General features: G+C 48.0%; 1 protein-coding gene across 1 annotated transcript in view; it reads right to left on the minus strand.

Annotated features, from left to right (window-relative positions):
• Positions 1 to 15,162, minus strand: part of LOC308278394 (CCA tRNA nucleotidyltransferase 1, mitochondrial-like) — a gene marked incomplete at both ends in the record, with an annotated part of 995,237 nt that overhangs the window by 717,771 nt on the left and 262,304 nt on the right.

Consider the following 15,162-nt stretch of genomic DNA (forward strand, 5'->3'; position numbering starts at 1 on the left):
GTATTGGGCTTGTTGCTGGTTTTTCTTTTTTCTTTTTGGTACTGTCTCAACCTCCCAAGGATGGGGAGGCACCGGCGGTGTGTGCCACCATGCCTGGCTTTAGATTTGTTTTTAATCTAGGTCTGAGATATATATATATATATATATTTCCATTCATATATATATTTCCATTCATATATATTTATTTCCATTCATATATATATATATATGCATGCAGTACTGGGAATGGAACCCAGGGGCATTCTACCTCTGAGCTACATCCCCAGCCCTATTTTTTTTTTTCTTTATTTTCAAACAGGGTCTCACTGAGTTGCAGAGGGCCTCACTAAGTAGTGGAGGCTGGTGGCGAACCAGGATCCTCCTGCCTCAGCCTACCGAATGCGTGGCCACCACGCCCGGCTTAGGTCTGCTAATCTATTCACAGAGGAAGCTGATACCTTGTGGTCTCTGAATAAGCCTTGCCTGTTGCTCAGTTCTCCCGTGGGTTTCCTGTACTAACCATTGCAGTTATCCTTTTCCTGTATTCTACTTCCTTTGGGCTTTGTTCAAATAAACCAGCTACCTATCTAACTTGTACAGGGCCTCCCTAAATGGCTGGGGCTGGCTTTGCACCTACAATCCTTTGGCCTCAGCCAATCGAAGAACTGGGATTACAAACCCTGGGTCACAAATTTATAACTTTTTATCCAGAATATGATCGATATCCGCATTACAAACGGAAAGACTAGTGTGACTGTGTAAAGCAGATGTTAGCTGTAGAACGCTCATTGTGATGCAGATCCAGGAGTTCTTTACCTGTAGAATGCTAATTTATACTGGAGGACATAACTTCTCCAGAAGGTTTTATTTGGAAACAGGGCCTCACCAAGTTGCTGAGGCTAGCCGTGAACCTGTGATCCTCCCGTCTTAGCCTCCCAAGTACTGGGATTATAGGTGCACGCCGCCATGCATGGCTAGATTTATTTCATCAGGTGAAAAAAAAATCCTGATTAATTATTTCTGCTGCTGGAGTAGAGTACACCTTTTTGGTGACTAGAGAGACTTTCTGCCCTTTAGTGGTTACATGTAATAATCCTGCTTTTCTTAGAGTTCAGTCGTGGTTTTGGTACTTGGTCACTCTGTTTTCTTAGCTTTTGATCTTTTTTTCTTACAGTTTAAAATTGGCTCTTCCTCCTGACAATAGGTACATAGGTCAGGTACATAGTTTCAGCTTATGTTGATAGAACTGGTTATTGTGTCAAGTAACTAATCTTGCTGCTAGTGTATGGATTCTGGTCGACCTCATTCAACAGCTTTTACAGCCCTTTGTTTGTTTGTTTTGGCGGGTCTGTGGATGGGGCCCAGGGGCATTCAGCCTCTGAGCTACACCCCCTGCCCTAGTTTTTATTCTTTATTTTGAAACAGGGTCTCCTGAGTTACAAAGGGCCTCACTAAGTAGCTGGGGCTTGTCCATGAACTCATCCTCCTGTCTCAGCCTCCTGAGTGCTGGGAGCCACCACGGCTGCCTTTCCCTTTCCCTTTTTTTGCTGACTTTTAGTTAAAGGCTTATTCCTATACTTTGAGGTAAAACAACTGTATTAGTATAATAAGTATATTATAGTCCAAAGCTAATGAAATGTGTTAGAAATTATGACCTAATGATATTCATTGTGTGCCTATTGTTTAGTAAGTCATGTGCTGAATTCAGTATGTTTAATGTGGCCCTTATATATGGCACTCCAAGCTGGGCGTGGTGGCACATGCTTGTAATCCCAGTGTTTGGGAGGCTGAGATAGGCTTGCAGGTTTGTGGCCAGCCTCAGCTACTTAGTGAGGCCTTCCGCAAGTTAGTGAGACCCTGTTTCAAAATAAAGGATAAAAATTAGGGCTGGGATGAGGTTTAGAGGTAGAATGCCTCTGGGTTCAATACCCAGTAGAGTGGGAAACGACTCTTTGAGAGGCTTAGCAACTTTCCTACGGATACGCTAAAAAATTGATGGTGGTACATCCTTGTAATCCTAGCATTTGGGAGGCTGAGAAGACAGGAAGGTCATGGTTCACGGACAGCCTCAGCTACTTAGTGAGGCCCTCTGAAACTCAGTGAGACCCTGTCTCAAAATGAATAAAAAATAGGGTTAGGGGTCTAGCTCAGAGAGGTAGAATGCCCCTGGGTTCCACCATTCCCAGTACTGCCTCCCCCCCAAAAAAAAAGATGCCACAAAAGCCTATAAAACATAGGGCTCAGAGGTAGAATGCCCCTGGGTTCCATCCCCAGTACACACACACACACACACACACACACACACACACACACACCCGTGGTACTGGGTTCTTGAAAACCCTTCTACCTCCGGGCTACACTCCCAGACCTATTTTATATTTTTTTATTTGGAAACAGGGTCTCGAGCCAGCGAGGCTAGCTTCAAACCAGCGCACTCCTCCTGGCTCCGCCTCCCAAACTCGGGGATTACAAGCTGCACCATCACGCCCTGCTAAAAAAATTTTTTTTGAGGGTAAGAAATGTGGGCTGACGGTTGGCATTTCTCACTACCCTGTACTATGTATCGCCGCTCTCTGGTAGAAGTGCTCTTTGGGGAGTTTATAGCTACAGGATACAGATGTGTGGTAGGAATAGAGAAACGTAAAAGCAGAGAGACCACTACGGAGGTTCTGAGGTCCAAATGAGATGATGTGCTCTAGTATACGAGATGGTAGATCTGGGCCGGAGGATCGTGGTTCACGATCACTTCTGTAATCCCAGTACTAGGGAACCTGAGACAGGATGATTACAGGCCTCAGCATTTTAGCACTTCAAAATTAAAAAGAAAGCTGGGCGTGGTGGTGCACACTTGTAATCCCAGCATTTAGGAAGCTGAGACAGGAAGATCCTGGTTCGCAGCCAGCCTCCTCATCTACCTAGTGAGGCCCTGCTCCAGAATGGAAAAATAAGTAAAACAGGGTTGACAAGCTGGGCATGGTGGCACACGCCTGTAATCTCAGTATTTAGTAGGAGGATGGCGGGTTCAAGGATGGCCTCGGCAACATAGCCAGACTCTGTTTTCAAACAAAAAAATTTTAAAGGGGGGTGGAGCTTGGAGGTAAAATGCTTCTCTGTCCATTTTCCAGTACCGCTGGGGAAAAAAGAAAGGCTGAGGGGAAGGGAGAATACATCTCACAGGTAGAATGGCTCTGGGCTCAGCCCCCAGTGTAGGCACTGTGGAATCTAGCCAAAGGCTACCTGGAACTCAAGAAACTGAAGAAAAACTGAAGAAACTTGAACACAAAAGAAACTTCCTTTCATTTGTCTCTGAGCCGAGGACTTGACAAAATGCAGCTCTATCTCAGACCCACCGTCCTAACCTTACAGTCGCCAAGTCTGTAAGAAAGTGGGCTTCTGACTCTGGTGGGTCTTCCCTCGCTCAGTTGCCCCCTCCCAGGCTTTTACCCAAAATAAAGCCAGTTTGCTGTTGATCTGTGTCTCCTTGCATTTTTTTCCTAAACTCGGAATACTAAAAAAAAAAAAAAAGTAATGGTATTCACAATGGAAAGGAAGTTAAGTTTCCAGTAACCAAGTAAATGTCGATCCGCCGGGAAGAATGGTCTCAAAACATCACTTCCTAGGGTGTGGTAGAACTAGACATCGACCTGTGGGTTAGAGGAAGAGGGAGATTGGAGGGAGATGGGATTATGGGTAGTGAGGTTTTGTGTGTATGTGCCCCAGTGAAACCTGCCATACTGCATAATTCACACGTGCCAGTTTAAAAAGAAATGATCACTTCTCAGCCAGGTGTGGGGGCACACTACATACTTTTAATCATAGTACTTGGGAGGCTGAGACAGGTGGATTGCGGGTTTAAGGACATTCTCAACAACCTAGCGAGACCCTCTTTTCCAAATTAAAATGAAAACATTGGGGCCTGAGGTGTAACTCCGGGTGACCGCCCCTGGGGTCAGTCCATACCTAGAAGCACACACAAAATCAACCTCTTGAGCAAACCTGGGCGTCCTCACTTCCATGACTTGCACTCACTTGAATGCTCAGTTCGTCACAATTGTAGTCTAGGTAGTAATTGTGAGATGAGTGTTTTCCTGCTTTTCTGGGGTTTCCCTTTAAGGACAGTGCTTATTTGTGGTTGTGTCTATTGCCTAAACTTGAGGTCTTCAAGGTCAAAACTTGTTTATATGAAGGTGCTTATGAGCCCAGTGGCCGCGCACTTGTCCTCCCAGTACTGAGGCTGAGACGGGAGGACTGTGCTTCACAGCCAGTCTGCGCTGCTTTTGAGGCTCTTTGCTATTAAGTGAGACTGTTTGAAAATATAGAATAAAAAAAGGCTGGAGGTGTGGCTTGAGGTAAAATGCCCCTGGTTTCCACCCCCAGTACAGCAAAATAAAGAACAAAAAAATAGGGCTGGGGGTATAGCTCAGAGGTAGAATTTCCCTGGGTTCCCTTCCCAGTACAGGATTTGTTAAATAACATCTACATGACACCGAAGAATAAAACATAGGGCTGGAGGTTCTTTATTTTGAAGTAGGATCTCAGGTTGCTGAGGCTGACCAAGGACCTCAGTCCTCCTGTCTCAGCCTCCCAAGTACTGGGATTACAATCATACTCCATGCGTGGCTAGCCTAACTTCTTTTTTTTTTTTTTTTTTTTTTGGTGGTGGTACTGGGGTTCCTGGAAGCCCTTCTACACTCCCAGACCTATTTTATATCTTTTATTTGGAAACAGGGTCTCAAGCCACTTGGAGGCTGCATGATCCTCCTGTCTCTGCCTCCCAAGCGCAGGGATTACAAGTGTGCACCACCAAGCCTGGCGCTAGCATAACTTTTTAATATGATGAAATGGAAAGTTTCATCAAGTGCTGAGTATAGAGGTTGTCTCTAGAAATCAAAGTTGCAAGCTGAAGTAGCTGTGTGTGTGTGTGGGGGGGGCATTCTACCTCCAAGCTTCACCCCCAGCCTTATGCTTTATTTATTTTTCAACAGGGTTTCACTGAATTGCAAAGGGCCTCACCAAGTACCTGAGGCTGTCCGTGAACTGTGAGCCTCCCGTCTCAGCCTCCCAAATGCTGGGATGACAAGCCTGCGCCCCCACACCGGCTTCTGAAGTAGCCTAATACGTGAAAATTGATGAGTTGATTTTTTGGGGCAGATGTAATTCAGCTAGTATTTTTTAACCAGCCACTATGTGAAGTTACAAAAAAAAAAGATAAATACCTTAGCCAGCTGAATGCAGAAGATGAAAATCTGGCTGCTTTTCATTAAGTCAGGCATTTAAGAAAATTACAAAAATGTAAGACAATACCATTCCCAATTTTTTGAATATAATTACTTCTATAAACATCTTAAACATGTTATAATATTTAAATAAAAGTTTTTAACAGAAAAATTTGGCAAGCAAGGATATTTGAGGTCCTTGATTTTCTAAGAACGTGGAAGGTCCTTGATAAGTAAAATAAAAAATTAAATGCGAGTAAAATAAAAATAAGTGAGTACGGCGGAGTGTGAAAAACACGAGAGAGGTCCGGTACACATGGCATGTAAAGTTTTAATGGCACGGCTCTCCCGGGGATCAGGGCGAGGCACCGTGGGGCCCGCGCGCCTGTCCGAAGCTTGAGGACGCGGGCTCTCCTTTTAAAGGCATGCATCTCGCGAGATGGGGGTTTACTCGCGGGAATGCCCAATTCTCGCGGGGTTTTCAGCCCCTCCCTTGCCCTGCAGAGGTCATGTGACACAAAGTCACATGAGTGCAGGACCCAACTTAACATTCCGGCCTTTTGATGGTAGGGATAATGGATGACGATTGGACCCTCTAGCTTCTTCCTGCTGTCAAGGGGCGTCGTCAGGGGCCCCAGGCTGGGAGGAGTCGGGAGTCCAGTCCCCCAGAAGGGGGTGCAGGTGGGTGCATAGCTGCAGTGCGAATTGGAGGTTACCCTGGACAGCTTAGTGATGTGCGCTTGAGGAGGCTTGAACAGGCAAGGGCGGAGTGAAGTGTTGCCAGCCAGCGCTGGCTGCGACAGAAGCGCTGAGAAGCTGCTGGGAGCGTGGTGGAGCTGGGGCGCGTGGATGCCGGTGGCTGGTGTGGACGGCACTGGCGGCTGGTGGGATCAGTGGGGGCGCGCAGGCGGCGTGGCTTGCCGGGCCCGCGGCGTGGAGACAAAATGGCTTCCAGGCACGCGCCAGACGCTGAGGCTGGGCCCCGAGGAGCACCGCCAGTGAGCCTGGCTCGTGGCGGGTGGGGCAAACCGGCCAGAGGTCCCGGCGGTGACCAGAGAACCAAGCTGGAACGGTGCTTTAGGAGGTCCAAGCGGCAGGCAGAGGTCCTGGCCCGCGCAGGCGGTTGGCAGGCAGAGCAAGTGCCAAGCTGCCTGGCTCGGGCCGGAAAGATGGCCGCCGACTCCTAGGATTGGTTAGGAGTGGAAAGTGGGAGGGATTAAAGATTGTGAGGCCTCCAGTGAGGCCATGAGGTGGGAGGGGTTAAAGATGGCGAGGCCTCCAGTGAGGCCATGAGGTGGGAGGGGTTAAGGATGGCGAGGCCTCCAGTGAGGCCATGAGGTGGGAGGGGTTAAAGATGGCGAGGACTCCAGTGAGGCCATGAGGTGGGAGGGGTTAAGGATGGCGAGGCCTCCAGTGAGGCCATGAGGTGGGAGGGGTTAAGGATGGCGAGGCCTCCAGTGAGGCCATGAGGTGGGAGGGGTTAAGGATGGCGAGGCCTCCAGTGAGGCCATGAGGTGGGAGGGGTTAAGGATGGCGAGGCCTCCAGTGAGGCCATGAGGTGGGAGGGGTTAAGGATGGCGAGGCCTCCAGTGAGGCCATGAGGTGGGAGGGGTTAAGGATGACGAGGCCTCCAGTGAGGCCATGAGGTGGGAGGGGTTAAGGATGACGAGGCCTCCAGTGAGGCCATGAGGTGGGAGGGGTTAAAGATGGTGGGGCCAAGATGGCGGCCCCCCAGTGATTCCACGTGTCCAAGATGGCGGGCCAAAGCTGGCGATCCCCCCCGCCCAGTAATCCCATGTGGCTGCTTACCGGAATGGCCAGGCCCAGGCAGCAGGGGTGGGCAGGCACAGGGTGAAGGGCACCAGGGCGCGAGTCCGAGTGGAGGAACCAGCTGGAGCACGGGCTGGACTTGGCGGGCTGGGGGCTGTTTAGCAGAGTGGCGGCCGCCTAGATGGAGGAGGCAGGCGGCCTCGGCAGGCGGGTCTAAGCAACACCAGGCGCGGAGAAGACATAGGCGCGCGGTGTGGCGCAGTCCGCGGGCGGCATGGTCCCATTCCAGCGGCGGGCGGCGTGGGCAGGCGGGAACGGCGGTTTTAGGAGGTCCAAGCAGCAGGCAGAGGTCCTGGCCCGTGCAGGAGGTCAGCAAGTAGAACAGGTGCCAGCATCACCCAAGGAGCCTGGCTCCGGGCGGGTGGAACTAGCAGCCTGGCAGCCGGTGGAGCCTGCACGCCCCGGCGGTGGTGGCCGCGGAAGATGGCCGCCGGCGCTCCGGAAGAGAGCACATGGGCGGGAAAAGATGGCCACCGGCTCTCAGCAGAGCGCGGGGCTGAAAAGATGGCTGCGGGCTCTCAGCAGAGCTCGGGGCTGGAAAGATGGCCACCGGCTCTCAGCAGAGCTTGGGGCCGAAAAGATGGCCGTGAGCTCTCAGCAGAGCTCGTGGCTGGAAAGATGGCCGCGAGCTCTCAGCAGAGCCCGGGGCGGGAAGAAGGCCGCCGGCTCTCCCGGAGAGCGCGGGGCCGGAAAGACGGCCTTGAGCTCTCAGCAGAGCGCGGGGCCGAAAAAATGGCCGTGAGCTCTCAGCAGAGCTCGGGGCTGGAAGAAGGCCGCCGGCTCTCCCGGAGAGCGCGGGGCTGAAAAGATGGCTTACGGTCCGGGCAGGCACGGGGCAGCAGCGGCGGCAGTGGTGGGAGCAACGCCTGCAAGCGGAGCGCTGGTGTGGGACCTCACAGTCGAGCTGCTGGCGGGTCGGAGAGTCCGGGGCTCAAAAAGAGAGTAAAAATAAAAAGAGAAAACAGAAAAAAAAAAAAAAGGAAAAAAAATGCGGAGGGACCCAAGAGTTCTCCCGGTTCGGCACCAAATGATAAGTAAAATAAAAAATTAAATGCGAGTAAAATAAAAATAATGTGCATACGGCGGAGTGTGAAAAACACGAGAGAGGTCCGGTACACGTGGCATGTAAAGTTTTAATGGCACGGCTCTCCCGGGGATCAGGGCGAGGCACCGTGGGGCCCGCGCGCCTGTCCGAAGCTTGAGGACGCGGGCTCTCCTTTTAAAGGCATGCATCTCGCGAGATGGGGGTTTACTCGCGGGAATGCCCAATTCTCGCGGGGTTTTCAGCCCCTCCCTTGCCCTGCAGAGGTCATGTGACACAAAGTCACATGAGTGCAGGACCCAACTTAACAGTCCTGAGACCACATAGTTTAAGAATGTCTGCACATGGCCAGTGCAGTACATGGATGGCTGGATGGAGTTAATAAAAAGAGGTAAATCCTGAATGACTGGGGTGATGGGCATGCTGGGACAGGAAGCAGCTCTTTGTGAAGAAAATTAGGTTTTAGGTGGGACAAAAAAGGCTGACAAGTTTTAGAGAAAGGAAAATACCAATCTCCCCTTTTAGTAAAAACAGGCTCTACCGTAAATCAATCATTGAATACACTTGTCACCTCACAACTGATGGGTAATCATACTACCCTGGGGCCAGAGTGAAGGGTCCACAGTTGGCCTTTCAAAGAATATAACTCCTCATGTTATCCACATTTAAAAATTGTTAAAGCCGGGAGGGGTGGCTCATGCCTGTCATTCCAGTACTTGGGAGGCTTAGATAGGAGGATCAAGGTTCAAGGACAGCCTCAGCAAGTAGTGAGACTCCTCAACCTAGGGAGACCCTGTTTTCAAAATTAAAATAAGTCTAAGGGTGTAGCTCGAGGAAGAATGCCTGTGGGTTCAATTTCCAGTACTGCAAAAAAAAAAAATAAGTATAGCTGGGTGTGGTGGTGCACATCTGTAGTACCACTACTTGGGAGGCTAAACCTAGAGGGTCATAGGTTCAAGGACAGTTTCACCCAGTAGTGAGACTTGCTAAAACTAAAAATAAATATGGCTGAGGGTGTAGCACAGAGGTAGAATACCCTTGATTGAATCCCCAGTAGCACGAAAAGTAAATAATTAAAAATAAAAACCGGGTATACAAACCTGCTCTTGGTTTCTTCTAGACATTTTACAAAACCGTGATGACTAAATGACCCATTAGTCTGGAAGCCCCTTGTCAAATACCATCTGGAACTTCAAAGACGTTATGATTTTACACTGGGCGTGGTGGAGCACGCCTGTAATCCTAGTACTTGGGAGTCAGACAGGATCTGGGTTCGCGGCTAGCCTCAGCTACATAGGCGCTCTGCAACTTAGTGAGGCCCTGTTTGAAAATAAAGAATAAAAAATAGGGCTGGGAGTGTAGCTTGGAGGTTGAATGCCCCTGGGTCCCGTCCCCAGTATCACACACAAAAAGCAGTTGCGGTGGTCACCTCGAGTTCTTTTCTTCAGCCCAGATAGTTATCATGGACCAGGGTATAAAAAGCCACCACAAGCAGTTGGGATTTAGTGCACAGCAAGAAATATAAAGAATTGAGAACACTGCGTGTCAAAGAGGTGTGTGTGGGGGGGCAGCGCTTCTCAGAGGAGACCCCGATTATAAATAAGGTTTGTACTACCCGGCCTTCCTTATCTGGGTTGCTAAGTTCCCAAGCCAATAGCCTGAGATCCCACGTGGGAGGATATTTTTTCCCCTAGGTCTTCCCAGGCCCTTGGCCTTTTAAGTCTGAAGGTTTACAACTTCCTTAGTGTTGGCCTTCATCTTATCTTCATTGCCAGGCCAAGCCAGGGGGGCTCTGGACAGAGCAGTCCACACAGCAGGCCTGGAAGAGTAGGAAGAAGCTTTTTTTTTTCTTCTCGGTATTGGGGCTAGAACCCAGGAGCACTGTACCTCCAAGCTATACCCCCAAGACCCCCCAGCTAATTTTGTAGTCTTATTTATTTATATTTTTTGTAGTACTGGGGATGGAACCCAGGGGCATTCTACCTTCGAGCTACACTCCTAGCCCTATTTTTTATTCTTTATTTTGAACTGGTCTCACTGAGTTGCGAAGGGCCTAAGTAGCAGAGGCTTTCCTCGAACCATGATCCTCCCGTCTCAGCCTAGGAATGATGAGATTACAGGTGTGCACCCTGCCTGACACTTCAGGTGCTTCAGTGAACTTCCTTTATGCCTCCTTTTGTCTGTCTGCAACTTACCTTTTCTGTCCCTGAGATAGTCTATAACTGACATTGATAAGCCAGAGACTAGTTTTGGTAATGTCCCCTAAAAGCCTTATTAACAGAAGTAACTGATTGGCCCCCCCCCTTTTTTTAATACTGAGGACTGGACTTGGGCATTCTACCTCAGAGCTATACCCCCCGCCCTATATTTTATTCTTTATTTGAAAGTAAAGTTGCCAAGGTCCCCAGTAGCTGAGGCTGGCTGCCATCCTCCTGTCTGTTTCCCAAGTACTGGGATCGTAAGTGTGTGTCACCACCCTGGGCTGGATTGTGGGCTCCATTGTTCCCTTTTTAACAGTGGTAAAATACTGTCTTCCTCTTGATAGGTATGTAAAATCTCAGTGTTAAACCCGGCCTGGTGGCCCAAGCTTGTAATCCCAGCATTTGGGAGGCTAAAATACTGTAATCCAAGCACTTGGAAGGATTCCAGTTTGCAGACAGCCTCAGCCACTACTTAGTGAGGCCCTTTGCAACTCAGTGAGACCCTGTTTCAAAATAAAGAATAAAAAATAAGGCTGGGCCAGGTGTGGCGGCGCACACTTGTCATCCCCGCGCTTGGGAGGCTGAGACAGGAGGATCGCACAGGTTCGAAGCCAGCCTCGGCCAGGTGTGGCGGCGCACGCTTGTCATCCCCGCGCTTGGGAGGCTGAGACAGGAGGATCGCACAGGTTCGAAGCCAGCCTCAGCTACTGAGTGAGGCTCTCAGCAACTTAGTGAGACCCTGTTTCCAAATAAAATATAAAACAGGGCTGCAAGTATAGCCTGGAGGTAGAAAAGCCCCCTGGGTTCTACCCCCAGTACAATAAAAAAAAAAAAAAAAAGGCTGGGAATGTAGCTTGAACTTAGAAGGCACCTGGGTTCCATCCCCAGTACTGGAAAAAAAAAATAAAAAACTTCATTGTTTACACCATTTGCCTCCTCCAGAATATACTATCATTCCCAGTAACAGTGAAAACCATAGATGCCTGCCCCCATCCCTTCACATTCCCACAGCTCAGGAGACCCACTTCAGCAACACGGGAAGCTGAGACAGGCCCAAGGCCATGTCGGTAAAGTAGCAAAGCTCTGGCCTGTAGTAGGGTGTGGTAGTGCATACTTGTAATAGGAGGCTGAGATAGGAGGGTCACAAGGTTTTGGCAACTTAGACCCTGTTTTGAAAAAAAAAGAAAATTGGGCTGAGGGTGTAGCTCAGAGGTACAACGCCCTGGATTTCATCCCCAGTACAATATACATAAATAAAAGTAAGGGCCGGAGGTGTAGTTCAGGAGTAGAATACCCCTGGGTTCGGTCCCAGCACCATCACCATTCCCCCCAAAAAAAACAAGGCGGTCCTACAGCTGGTGGGTGGGTACGGAAGCCGGGTCATACTTCAATTCCAGGCCTTCTAAACACCTCAGAGCCAGGCGTGGTGGTGCATACCATCCCAGTACTTGGGAGGGGAGGCTAAGAATGGAGGATTGCAGGTTTGCAGCCAGCCTCAGCTACTTAATGAAGCCTTCCACAACTTGGCTCAGAGATAGAATGCTCCTGGATTCAATCCCGTTTTGCAAAAACAAAACTACTCAGATTCCATTTCCTATTTTGGTCACATTAATAAAACATGCTAAGCCGGGCGTGGTGGCGCACGCTTGTAATCCCCGCGCTTGGAGATCGCGCAGGTTCAAAGCCAGCCGGACTGGCTTAAGAGACCCTATTTCCAAAGATAAAATAAAAAGCATAAAATAGGTCTGAGAGTGTAGCCTGGAGGTAGAAGGGCTTCCAGAAACCCCAGTACCACCCAAAAAAACCACGCTCAGGAGAAAGATGGCATGTCATTGCCCACTACACATCTGTATCATATCAAGTCTGGTCATGTTTGTGTTGCAGAATGTAACAGAATTAATGTATGGTGATAGAAACACAAAATTAATATATTTAGCAGCCAAGTGTGATGACACACACATGTAATACCAGTACTTAGGAGGCTGAGACAGGAGGATTGTAGGTTCACAGCCAGCCTCAGCAACTAGTGAGGCTGTCATCAACCTAGCTAGACCCTGTTTAAAAAAAAAAAAAAACAAAACAAAACTGAGCTGGGCACGGTGGTGCATGTTTGTAATCCCAGTACTTGGGAGGCTGAGACAGAAGGATCACAGGTTCACTGTCAGCCTCAGCTACTTAGTGAGGCCCTCTGCAATTTAGTGAGACCCTGTTTCAAAATATGAAAAAAATTGGGCCGGAGGTATAGCTCAGAGGTAGAATGCCTCTGAGTTCAATCCTAAGTACCAAAAAGAAGAAAAAAAATTGGCTGGGGTGGAGCTCTGAGGCAGAATGCCTCTGGGTTCAATTCTCAGTCACACACACACACACAAACACAAACGTATTTACTTATAAACTATTTCCCCCAAATGGGAAAATATTAATTCACTTTGTGCAACTAATATTAAATGCCCACTCTCTAACTTGGTAATCAGTGGCAAAAACAGACATGGTCCATGGTCCTTGTACTTTCTGGTTCTGTAGACTGCTGACTGGCCTCTAAGTGGTTAGTCATAGGTAAAAAAACTGTTAATGTTTAACCCTTCAATGCAGCTATGAATTCTGATAATGGTAAAAATATCAGTCAAGGATAGAAAACCTCTATAAATATCTTATTTCAAATTCCTTCTCAAGTGTGCGAGTGTCAGTTATACTGCCAATGTGAAGCGTGTGTGTGTGTTTATTTTATTAAGGACTTTTTTTTTTTTTTGTGGTACTAGGATCCAGGGGCATTTTACCTCCGAACTACACCCCCAGCCCTATTTTTTAATTATTTATTTTGAAACAGTCTCCCGAATTGCAAAGAGCCTAAGTGGCTGAGGCTGCCCGCAAACCATGCTCCTCCTGTCTCAGCTCCTAAATGCTGGGATTACAAGGATGTGCCACCAAGCCTTGTTCATTATTGAGGATTTAACCCAGAGGCATTGTACCTCCAAGCTGAAGTGTGTGTGTGTGTGTGTGTGTGTGTGTGTGTGTTACTTACTGGGGATCTGCATTCTACCTCCACGCTAAACTCCCAGTCTTTTATTGCTGAGAGCCTCCTATGTTGCTGCGGCCATCTTTGAAATCACAACCCTCCAGTCTCATCCTCCCAGTTAATGGAATCACAGGCATGCTCCACCACACCCAGCTTGAACCCTGTTCTTTCCAAGGAAGCAAGTACTCTTTTTTTTTTTTGCCTTTTTTCTTTTTGGGTGGTACTGAGGGTGGAATCTAGGGGCCTTTTACCTCCGGGCTATACTCCCAGACCTATTTTGTATTTTATTTGGAAACAGGGTCTCATTAAGTTGCTGAGAGCATCACTAAGTAGCTGAGGCTGGCTTCGAAGCTGTGCGATCCTCCTGTCTCAGCCTCCCAAGCGCGGGGATGACAAGCGTGCGCTGCCATGCCCGGCTCTGTTGGTTTATTCTCAATGGAGACATCAAAAGCAGGAATGAGTAGTACAGTTACATTACTACCATGACACTGAAAATGTAAGGTGAATGCACACAGATTCCCTAAAAAAACCCTGAATACTAAAGGGTTACATAAGGACCTACTACTTTTTGTCCCAGGGAACACCATTTTACTAGGACTGATTTTTGAGGTTCTCTTTCCACAAAACTTAAAAGACTTGGTACAAGTGTAAAAGCAACTAAATGTTCAAAATGAGCCGGGTGTGGTGGCGCACGCTTGTCATCCCAGCATTTGGGAGGCTGAGGCCGGAGGAGCGCGGTCAATTAATTTTAACTGCTCCAAATTAATTTGGATATATCAGTTTTTTCTCTCATCCTTTTAACAAGTCTTTAACATATTTATGTTTGTCTTTGAAAAGCAATAGAGCGGGGAAGGAGTGGGATGGGAACTGGGAAAGGGCTAAATGAGGGGTGTGTGCATGTATGCCTCTACTATTTTATACCCCATTAAGATCAGTTTGACTACAATGCACCAATAAAATGAATAAATGAAATAAAATCAACACAGACTTCTAAGGACTTAAAGAAATAGAAAATTTCTTTTAATTTGGCTCATTGGTCCTATACCTCATCTACCAATGTTTATTGTTAGTATTTACAAACAGTAAGTTGTATTTATTGTTACAAATATAAACAGTACAGTTATCTTTGCAATCTCTTTCATAAATTCAATTTCTTTTAGTTATGTATTAATCTCAATAAAGATGCATATTTTATTTTATTTTTAAGGCAAATTGTAAACTTTCTTATACAAGTCTTGTCATATTTCATCCTGTCATGGGGCGAGCACTGTTCACAAAATACACGAATGCTTTGTTTTATTGGGAATTGAGCCCAGGACTATTCTACCTCTAAGCTATGTCCCAGTCCTATTTTAGTTTTTATGTCTGAAACGGTCTTATTAAGTTACTGAAGGCCTCACCAAGTTGCTGAGACTGGCCAGGAACCTGCGACCTTCCTGTCTCGGCCTGCCAAGTGCTGGGATTACAGGTGTGCGCCAGGCTACCGTGCTTCAGCTTGTGAGGCTGGCGAGAAGAGAACCGAGCTGCTGAGCCACGCTGCGAAGGCCAGATGTGCCCCAGGCTCTGCCTGCCAGCGTGCTCCCTGCCCCGTCTAGGTGGAAGCCACCCAAGGCAAGGTGGCTTTCCTACGTGCCACAATGGAAAACTGCTACAAGACCTACGAGTTAAACACTCACACCTAGACACCAGAGCGCTTTAAAGCTGACCGGGACTTTTCATCTTCAAAGCATCTTCAGAAAAATACGAATTGCCCAGCTACCCCTTCAAAGTAGTTCCAAGGAAAAGCTGTCTCCTCAAAACCTTTTTTATCACACTACATTTACATCTTTTGCTAACCAAGGTACAGAGCTTTGGACTTGTCTAACTAGAACAGGCTGTACT

Source organism: Muscardinus avellanarius (assembly GCF_963383645.1).
Source record: "Muscardinus avellanarius genome assembly, chromosome: 22".
NCBI classification, from domain to species: Eukaryota; Metazoa; Chordata; class Mammalia; order Rodentia; family Gliridae; genus Muscardinus; species Muscardinus avellanarius.